Source organism: Eumetopias jubatus, unplaced genomic scaffold (assembly GCF_037043125.1).
Source record: "Eumetopias jubatus isolate StellerSeaLion01/CBP00866 unplaced genomic scaffold, mEumJub1_p1.0 scaffold_6, whole genome shotgun sequence".
Classification (NCBI taxonomy): domain Eukaryota; kingdom Metazoa; phylum Chordata; class Mammalia; order Carnivora; family Otariidae; genus Eumetopias; species Eumetopias jubatus.
In genome coordinates, this window is record NW_028274812.1 from 64359359 (window position 1) to 64370941 (window position 11583).

The 11583-nt window shown below is 34.2% G+C and overlaps 1 pseudogene; it reads left to right on the forward strand.

Moving 5' to 3' along the window:
* The first annotated feature begins 5253 nt into the window (after nucleotides 1-5253).
* Nucleotides 5254-10921, forward strand: LOC114209921 (cytochrome c oxidase subunit 5B, mitochondrial pseudogene; annotated as a pseudogene).
* Nucleotides 10922-11583: the final 662 nt, after the last annotated feature.

Here is an 11583-nt window from a genome sequence, read left to right on the forward strand (position 1 = left end):
GAAAAAGGAATAAAAAGCATCTAAATTGGTAAAGAAGAAGAAAAACTCTCACTGTTTGCAGATGATATGATACTATGTATAGGAAATCCTGAAGACTCCACCAAAAAATCTACTAGAACTGATTAATGAATTCGGTAATGCCACAGCATATAAAATCAATATATAGAAATCTGTTGCATTTTTATAAACTGAAAATGAAGTAGCAGAAAGATAATTTAAGAAAAGAATCCCATTTATAATTACACCAAAAATAATAAGATACCTAGGAATAAACTTAATCAAAGAGGTGAAAGACCTATACTCTGAAAACCATAAAACACTGATGAAAGAAATTAAAGATGACAAAAAGAAATGGAAAGATATCCCTCCTCATGGACTGGGAGAACAAATATTGTTAGAATGTCCATACTACCCAAAGCAATCTACATATTTAATGAAATCCCTATCAAAATACCAACAGCATTTTTCACAGAACTAGAACAAATAATCCTAAAATTTGTATGGAGCCACAAAAGACCCAGAATAGCCAAAGCAATTTTTAAAAAGAAGAACAAAATAAGAAGTATAATAATCCCAGATTTCAATATATACTACAAAATGTAGTAATCAAAACAGTATGGTATTGGCACAAAGACAGACATATAGATCAATGGAAGAGAATAGAGTCCAGAAATAAATCTACACTTTTATGGTCAATTAAACTTTGACAAAGGAGGCAAGAATATCCAAAGGGAAAAAGACAGTCTCCTCAACAAATGGTTTTGGGAAAACTGGACAGCTACATGCAAAAGAATGAAATTGGACCACTTTGCTACACCATACACAAAAATAAACTCAAAATGAATTAAAGACTTACATATGAGACCTGACACCATAAAATTCCTAGAAGAGAGCACAGGCAGTAATGTTTCTAATATCAGCCACAGATATGTCTGCTGAGGCAGGGGAAACAAAAGCAAAAATAAAGATCAAAATAAAAAGCTTCTGAACAGGAAAGGAAACTATCAGTAAAACTAAAAGACAGCCTATTAAGTAGGAGAAGATATTTGCAAATGATATATCTGGTAAGGGGTCAGTATCCAAAATTTATAAAGAACTTATACAACTCAATACTCAAATAATCCAATTAAAAATGGGCAGTTGACATGAACAGACATTTCTCTAAGGAAGACATACAGATGGCCAACAGACCCATGAGAAGATGCTCAACAGCACTAATCATCAGGGAAATGCAAACAAAACTACAATGAGATATCATCTTACACCTGTTGGAATTGCTATAATCGAACACACAATAAACAATAATTATTGGTGAGGATGTGGAGAAATAGGAATCCTTGTGCACTGTTGATGGGAATGCAAACTGGTGCAGCCACTGTGGGAAACAGTATGGAATTTCCTCAAAAAATTAAGAATAAAATTACCATATGATCCAGTAATCCACTACTGGGTATTTATCCAAAGAACAGAAAAACACTAATTTGAAAAGATACATGCACCACTATGTTTATTTCAGCATTATTTACAATAGCCAAATTATGGAAGCAGCCCAAGTGTCCACTGGTAGATGAATCAATAAAAAGGGTGTGATATATATTTACAATGGAATATTAGTCATTCATGAAAAAGAATGAAATCTTGCCATTTGCAACAACATGGATGTATGGAGAAAGTATAATGCTAAGAGAAATGAGTCAGTCTGAGAAACACAAATACCCTATGATTTTACTCATAAATGGTATTTAAGAAACAAAACAAATGAACAAAGAAAATAAAAGACAAACCAAGAAACTCTTAACTATACAGAACTGATGAATACCAGAGTGGAGGTGGGTGGGGGATGGGTGAACTAGGTGAAGGGGATTGAGTACACTTATCACGATAAGCACTGAGTAACGTACAGAATTGTTGAATCACTGCATTGTACACCCAAAACTAATATAACACTCTATGTTAATTATACTGGAATTAAAAAATTTTTAAAATCACATAAAATTGTAATTTTCATTTTACAGATGTTAAACCTGAGACCCAAGAAGTTAAGTACCATGTCTAAAGTCACAAATCTGGGCTACCAATGAGGCAGCCTGACTCTAGGGTCTGTACTCTAACCATGGGCTATATTGCCTCTCAAAGAGGAAGCAGCATGAAGTAAGTGAACCTGATGACAATCAAAATTGCAATCATGATGTAGATGAAGAATTTTTAGACTATAATGGCTGGGAGTGGCTTATATGAAATTAAGCATGATGAATAATTAAACATTAATTTGCCTTCTGTGTATCGGTATCATTGTAAACTGTCTTTGTATTTTCTTAATTTGTAGCTTCTGTTACATGAAGCACTTACGTCCTCTGAATATGTGGGGTTTTTGTCCTTCTTATTATCAGTAGTTTTGGGCATTGGTGACTCCACCTTTAAAGTATTCAGGAAGCTTGAGTCGCATCTTAAATATAACCATGTGGTAAATGGTTTTTCTGGAATCCACTCATAGGATCAATTTAGAGCTGTGCACACTATAATTTTGAAGTGTTTTCATTCCTGGAAAATGATAATTTTATTTTGGATATTTATGTATGAAATACTTTATGACTGTATGATTCCATTAGTAAATGTACTGCTTCCATCTTGCCAACATTTATCACAAACAAAGATGCCTATCTTTTTGGCATTTTTTATTACTCAATATTTATTATGATAATTGCTATTGATTTTATTAATGCACTAGCATTCTATTTTTATATAATTTTTGAAACATCCAGAAAATTTAAATTGAAAATATAAGTGAGTAAAATGTACAAATCCTTTTAAGTGTTTCGTTTACTAAAGCAACATACATTTACTGAGACCTTTTTATGGGGGGGGCAGTAATGCATTTGATGCTTTGTGCACAATTAGAATACAGAAAATTAGTTCAGGCGAATGTAGAACTGTGACTTTTATTATTCTTACAGCTTGTTTTCCAAGGCTTTCAGAAATTGCCCTGTCTTAAGCAAATTATTGATCTCTTGTTGATTTTTTGGCATCTAGCTCTGCATCTAAAAAGTTGACTCCTCATGTTTAAGAGGATTCCTTCTCTTCTGCTCCATATTAAAGCTTAGCTCTTTTCTCCTAATCTCAACCAATTAGTTTTCATATAAGAAAATTCCATATAATACAAGTAGTGTTTTAATGAATTATCTGCTCCTATACCTTCTATGGTAGCTCTTTATTTTAACACATTCTCTTGGAAATGAGAATACTTTTATCTATCAGAACAAATATATAAATGAGCTATAATAACTAACATCTGAGTGTGGCATAAAAGCTTTGGCTATAGATGTTTCTATAGTATCTTTTTTTATATTAGTATTCATAATTCTATGATTATCACTATCCCTTAATGAAAATATCATATAATCAAGAGCTTTGAGGACCTTGTCAAGCAGGGTTGGAACAAGATTAAAGCATGTGAGGTACTTGCTTGGGCACAAAATTTAAAGGGACAGCAAAATACTCAGTAATGAAGGTACAAAAATACTCAATGCAGTACTTTTTAAAGTCAGTATTAATGCAAGAACATCCATGATGAACAGAATATCAAACTTTTAAGTAAAGACAGGATCAATATTACTGAATTTTTCTTTTGCCTCAGGCTCCACATGGCACTGGTGTCACTCATTCACTACATAGACTTAATATTCCTAAAATGTAAATATTTAATATTTAAGTATTCATTATCAATTAAAAACCTCAAACAGAAAACTAAAAATGACTTAACCTTTTTCTTGAGCTATTGTATAATGTAAAAAACCCAAAATATCAAAATAGCTGATTGAGCATAGGCATTCACCTTGTAGGGCTGTTAGGGACATTGAAATGGAGAAGATGAATTGTAATGGAAGAGTCTAAGAGGGTTTCAGAGGACAGTGCTTTTTTGAAAGGAGGATGATGGAAATGTATGACAAGTGTTGAAATAGGTGGGGGAAGAAGGTATGCAGGAGCTCTAGGGAATCCCAGAAACTAGAAATTGATTCAGAGTAGCCTGGAGTGAGAACAGGGGCCCAAACCAGGTATCTATGGAACACCTTTGGCTGTTTCCCAACTCTACCATTCTGACCCCAAACATGTGCATAGCAAAAGACAATCAGACATTTATTCTAAGACCTAAAAACTCAGGGTATTTCTCCAAGGAAGTGATTCAAGTTTACATGATTATGCTTCTAAATTCTGGCATGCAGGGGGGGAGCTCAAAGTCTGATGGTCTCTTGCTCAGTAAGAGGAAGCTATTCTTCAATGAACTCTGCATAGAGAGATGTTCCAGTAGTTAGGGGCCTGGAATCTGGAACCAGGATGCCTGGGGTTCAGTAGGGCTTATGAGAGTAAAAGGTTTCTCAATGATAAGTGCTCAGTTAAATTAATTGTTGTTATTGTTACAAATTCCCACTCAGGGAAGATGTTTAGAGGGAAATAGCCCTAACTGCATAACTATATAGAAAGCACACTACCTTTCTAGAACAAGGTTCAGTAAACCCTTTTTGTACAAGGTCAGATAGATAGTATTACTGGCTTTGTGTGCCATAATGTCTCTGTTGTAATTACTCAACTCTGTCTATGGCATAAAAGTAGCCATAGGCAAAACATAAATGGGAATGGTTCTGTTTGATTATATTTTTATTACAAAAGTACAACAGGTCAGATTTGGCCATTGGGTAATAGTTTGATGAATCCCCTTGCAAAAAAATGACTGGCTTTTAAATATAAGAGTAAAACAAAGGGCCACTTGACATCGAGGATATAGAAGACATTGTGAAGAATCTCCCAGGCATTTCTCCCTCAATGAAGAACTTGTGGTCTCAGATTCTGGAAGCATCGTGGGCAGATGGACTTTAGCTACCAGTCTCTTCAGTAGTTGCCTCGCTGCAGAGGGCCTCGGCCAAATCACAACCTTTCCTGGGGAGACCTACATCCAAGAACTGATTGGTGTGAGAGTGTATGTCTGACCATCTCTGTTCATCTGAGGATATTCTAAAGAATCATTCTGGATTGAGAGTTGTCCATGAGGTCAGTGGAGGCCGGCTTTGAGCCTGCACAGCAAATCAGTTTCTTTCACTGCTCAGCTCTACTTTTTTCCCCTGTCTTCTTCTGTTGTTGATCCCAAAGGACACTCCTTAATAAATACTTTGCATGCTAAACTCTATCTCATAATCTGCTTATGCAGGAACCCAACCAATGATTGGAGGAAAACAGGAATTCTGAAAGAGAAAGACCAAGATGAATCCACAGAAAATTGGACCGTGCAAGAAAAATAGAGAATCGAGAGACTTGAAGGTAAGAAAAATAAAATAATTAATAAAGCAATGTGCTCAGATTTTAGAAGACATTACAGCCATGAAATTATAAGAGATCTGTTAAAAAGAAAACCGCAGGCCCAAAATGGTTTAGGTTAAACCTCCTATTAAACTAAGACTTAATATCGAACCTAACTGCAGTTTCAACTCCTCAGAAATGTAACCTTTAATTAGTCAACATGCAATTCCCTGGTCAATTCTAGGAAATTTACTGATTCACCTTTTCTGTTCCCCATAGGGGGAAAGCCTTATCTAAACAATGCATTCCTTGCTAATAAATTTCTTTCTTCCTAATCTTTTTTTTTTTTTTTTTTTAATGCCCTCTCTCTGTCTTTAAAAACCTTTTTTGGTTTAGCTCAGTGGAGCTCCCCTCTACTTTGTGGGATGCTGCCTGACTCCTGAATCATTTAATAAAAACAATTAGATCTTCAAATATGCTCAGTTCAATTTTGTTTTTTAACAGATCTAAAAATAAATAAACTTCAAAAAATAAAGAACATAAAAGAACAGAATATAATAAAATACCTGAGGATCTAGGAAAAGTCAGAGAGGACCTGTGCAGCAAGACAATATTTTTTTTCAAGAAGAGTTTTGAAAAAGAAAAGAGAGGGCGCCTGGGTGGCTCAGTCAGTTAAGCGACTGCCTTCGGCTCAGATCATGATCCTGGAGTCCCGGGATCGAGTCCCACATCGGGCTCTCTGCTCAACGGGGAGTCTGCTTCTCCCTCTGACCCTCTTCCCTCTCATGCTGTCTCTCATTCTCTCTCAAATAAATAAATAAAATAAAAAAAAAGAGAGAGAAAATGGAGGGCACTAAGATATTAAAGAAATATTATCATGTATGTAAACCAAACCAGCAAACTAAACAGTGGACAGTATTTAATTTTCAGAAACAAATTTCCTTTTAAGCTTCACTTTGTGGAAAACCTTAATTGGCTATGAGATGGAAAATTCTTGTGGTTTCAATTAGTATTTCCTGATTTCTAATGAGACTGAGACCTTTATCACTGGCCATTTAGAAATCTCTTGTGAATTGTCGGTTCAAGTTTCCTGCCCATTTTTCTTTTACATTACCTGTCTTCTCTTTATTGATATTTATATCTTAGATATAAATTCTTTGTTGGTTAGGTGTATTGCAAATAACTTATGTCACTCTGTGGTTTACCCTTTCATTTTTTAGTAGTTTATTTTGATGAAGAATCCAATTTAAAAATCTTTTTCTTCATAGTTAGTGCTTTTTTTGCATGTTATATTCAAGTAATTTGCCTACTCCAAGTCTTGAAATATTCTTACATTTTCTTCTAGAAGCTTTTTTGTTTTGCTTTTTATATTCTCATCTGGATTTGATATTGTGTATGGTATGAATTAGAGATTATATGTGTATGTAAATGATCCAGAGCCATTTATGTATTTGTAGGTCTGTTTATTCTCCCTTTGTGCTGCAGTACCAGTTTTGTCATAAATCAAGTGATCGAACACATGTGAGTCTCTTTCTGGAATTTCTATTATGTGCAGTTGAAATATTTACCTATCATTGTGTCTATACCATACTGCTTACATCCTCTGAACTTTCAAGGTTATCTTGGTTATTTTTAATCTTTGGAATAGGCTTGCAAATTTGCACATATACACACATATACACAAAACTGGAGGAATTTTGATTGATATTCCTTGAAACAATAAGTCAATTTGGAAAGATCTGGCATCTTTACAATTCTGAGACTTTGATTATAACTATGGTACAACACTCCATTTACTTAATTTCTCTCGGTAATAATTTACATCTATTTTTTTTTTTTTCTGCAGGGATACCACATATCTTTTGTTTATTTAATTCTAGGAATCTTATGTTACTTGGTACTATTACAAGTGATACCTTTTTAAAAAATTCATTTTCTAATTTTAATTGCTAATATATTGAACTATATTTTATTTTTCATATTAAACATATACAAAATGACCTTGTTAAATCCACAGTTGTATTAAGATTCTATACATTCTTCTGTATGTCTGTATACAAAATGATTACTTCTATGACTAATTTTAGTTTTTGTTTTCTTCCTTTATAGTCCTTATACCTTTCTCCACCTTGTCATACTATGCTCAAAGTGCTCTTCAGAACAATGCTGAATAGAAGGGGTGGTAAAGATCACCTTTATCTCATTCTCATTCCAGGGGAAAGTTGTTCAGTATTTTACTATTTCACCATCTGTCATGATGTTAACTGATTTTTGTTTTTTCTTTTTTTGGTTGGTTGGTTTTTTTTGGTTTGTTTATTTTGTTTTTAGACACTATCAGATTAAGGAAGTTTCTTTATTTCCTAATCTATTATCAAATGACTTCCCTGCATCTGCTGAGATCATATTTTTCTCTATTATTTTTTTACTATGTTGAATTACATTGAGTTTTAAATAATAGATGCCCTTGAATATTTAAATGAAATGTTATTTGTTTGCCATATATTATCTTTTGTATATAGTGGTGATTTCATTTGCTTTTCTTTTTTTAATTTAGAATTTTCATACTATGTACAGGAGAGGAGTATGGTATTTTCATTTCACCTCATTTTCTCTTAGGACTCTATAATATTTACGTTGCTCTTTGATTTCTATCCTGCTGTTATCAATATTTGTTTTCCTAATATTTGGTCCATTTTTGTCCCTTTGCATGCCTAGTGATTTTTGTTTGATTCCAGAGATTGTGAAAATTTTTAGAAAAAAACCCTGAAGTACTAGAATATATAATATTCTTCCAGGAGAGAAATGCACTTTATAGCAGCAAGAACTGGTTTAATTATCTTATTCTTACTTTGGTCACATAGCCCTTTTCTAAGCCTAGTCTGTTTACCAGAAACTCTCTTTATCATTGGGCTTTGATCTTTGGTTTCTGTCCCGTTGCTCCCATAAAATTGCTAAAATCTTGAGAATGCTTTTGCTCAAATTCATATCCTCTCAGCCACAACTTCAGGATCATAGATTCCTCGCAGAGAAAAGGTAGTACCAAATATATGCTCACTTCTATGAATTTCACATCTCTCTGGGGTCTTGGCCCCTCAAGTCTTCACAGCCTTGGTAGCTTCCTTACACCTTCAAATTAATATTTTAAGTATTTTCCATTTTCTTTAGTTTTTTTCTGTATGTGGCTTGTTTTGAAATAAGTTAGTCCTCCATTGTTGAAAATAAAAATTCAATTGTTATATTCATTGTAGTAAAATTCATAAATGGTTTCCTTATTACTTTGGTGCTAATTTCAGTTTATGTAAAGGTAAGAATAATAGTCTCATTTATTTTTGGCTAAGGTCTTAAACATTGACTTTCCATATTGAAGTGTCAACCTATTTGTAGTTAATTTTTGTGATCACTGTGAAGTAGAGATCCAAATTTATTTTCTTCCTAAATAAAAACTGATAGTCTCAGTACCACACTATACTAGTCCATCCTTTCAACACTAATCCAAAATATTATCTCTGTTCCATATCAAATTAGCATATAAATAACAGTTTTCACAAATTGTTTGCATTCTCTTGCTCTATTTTTCTATCTTTGAGCCTGTACAACATCCTCTTAATTATATAAGATGAGATATTTGCAGTATACTTGTATCATTATGGGAATCATTCAAAGAAATGAAAATTTAATGATTCAGGAGAGTAGGAGAGTACTTCAAGAGCAATGACTTTGAATAGAGGCAGCCCCGATTTTGATAGAATGACAGGCTGAATATGTGGGTAAAGGTACAGGTTGCTTGGTAGATTTGGTAGTGAATATATGCTCGGTTGTATTTTCTTAGTAAAATTAAAAGGAAGATCACCAGACATTAGGATAATCAAAGAGGTATGAATATTTGAGACAGAACAAGATATGATATAAAACATTGTGAATAGTGGGAGAGGGTGGGCTTAGGGCAATGCAATAGGCCTGTTGATTCCTCAAAGCTCATTTAAAATTAGTTATCATGACTTTGGAGGGTGACCAGGCTGCATAGTTGTGAGTTTTCTCTAGTCACTGTCAGATTCTCAGTTGCAACATAGTGTAGATGGAGAGTTGGATTTAACCAGGGATGTGGTGGTAGAGATGACAGAAAAGAGAGAAAGCCAGGAATTGGAAACAGGAAACCCAAGAGGGCAGCTTTTGGTTTGTAGATGTTACAAAATAGTCTGATTGTAAAGGCAGATAAAGGTAAGAATATGATAAACACATGCTAAACTTTTACCCATAGACACACAGCATATGCACAAAATAATTAGAAACTCCAAGAAAAATCAAATCCAACGTAAAACCAAAATGCAAAAGTTCTAGTTAAGAAAACCACGTTCTACCAATGTAGTAAATTAAGGTTTGTTTCATCACTGTAAACATCAACAGAATGCTACAAATGGGAGTTGCAGTGATCTTTATGCTAACAGTATACCCCTTATAGTATTCCAGTGTTATGATACTAGAATACTAACACAACATCTGGCTTTGCAAGAAACAATACCTATATGGTTTTACTCATATACTGTTGTTCATGAGTTTTCAACTTAAAGAATCAAGAGAAAACATAGAAGACTTCATTGTGATTTCTTATTTAAATACACATACTATCTTTATATAAAAGTGATCATTAAATAAGATTCAAGGCAGAAGGGAGGATGAAAGGGTTGAGTCAAGATATAGAAAGCAGAGCCTTCATCAATAAATAGAAACATATTATTTAGTGTTAAAAAAGTAACCATTAGTGTAAGTGGATATTATCTAACAATATGCTGGGGCTTTCCTGTCCTGAATTGTTAGAGCTAATTATTAAATTTTCGGGAAGTTTTCAACTCTGTTCTCTGGTAGCTTGAAACTAGCCACAGACATTAGCGACTGCTACAAACTGGGGTCTGTCCTCACTTCAGTGAATCCATTGTTAAAATGTTGTATCACTGATATAACCATGGGACAATTATAAAGTGGAAAGAAGTGGCTTAGATTTAAGTAAATTAAACCCCCCTCTTTGAACTCTTATGAGGGAGTAATTTGACAGTTTTGAAATTGATAAATCAAGAAGTACAACCTTAAGCTGTTAGAAAACAGGAAAAGAAATAAAAACAGAAATGTTTAAAAGAAAGTAATTAAGGATTTACAACTAGGATTAAGAAGATTGGAGTGAGAGATTAGTATTTTGTTAGGACACTTTCTTTTCTAGAGCTTGTTCTCGGAAGTGCTGCTATTTGTATCAGGTGTTAAGCCTTCAAGATTACTTTGCGGAGTTGGAGTGCTGGCTGAGCAGACCCTCAGGGCCAGTGGTCCCAATGAGGTGTGCTCCATGGCATCTGGAGGTGGTGTTCCTACTGACAATGAGCAGGTGACTGGGCTGGAGGGGGAGGTCATGATGGTTGCATGGAAGGGGTTGGACTCATACAATATGCTAGCCTCAAAAGCAGTTTCGGGCACCAAGGAAGACCCTAATTTAGTCCCATCTATCACCAACAAATGAATAGTAGGCTGCATCTGTGAAGAGGATAATAGTGCTGTCATCTGGTTCTGGCTGCACAAAGGCGAAACCCAGCCATGCTCTAGTTGTGGAACCCATTACAAGCTGGTGCCCCACCAGTTGGCCCACTAAATCTTTGCACTAATTTACTTAAACTGTTACTGTAAAGTTTCTTCTTTTCAATAAAGACTAGCCATTGCATTGGCTCCTTCTCCAAAAAAAAAAAAAGAAAGAAAAAAAAAAACCAAAACAATAAAAAGGCATTTTCTGTTCTGTATGCTTATTAACACCACACTGGAATTTCTTTAATAAGTTTAAATATATTTATTGTGTAATTATAGATTTATAAATTAAATTTAAAGCCATTTTCCTAGATCTATGAAGCATTCCATGCATCTGATGTTACTTTCTCATTACTGCCAGTCATAATTTAGACATCAGAATTGAGAAATGCACATGAATATGAAATATAATTGCAAATGGTGTCTACCTTCACAGTTACCTAAATCATTTCAATGGGTTAAGTGCTTTTAGTTCACTCTATAGCCACTTATCAGGCATAAGCATGTTCCCGACATTCTCTGGGGGATTCTAATCTTCTCTGCTTCCTGTGGAAGTTCCCATTTGTCTTCCTATAAGGAAGGTAAGCATTTTTTAAGTACTGCTGTCTTGAGGCCAGCAGAACAAAACACAGGCAAGGAAGAAATCACAATTTTTGTACAGGTATGTTTCTGTAGGGGGGAAACAGATCTTGAAGTTCTAGCTAAAATTTAGTTTAGAATGGTATGAAAACT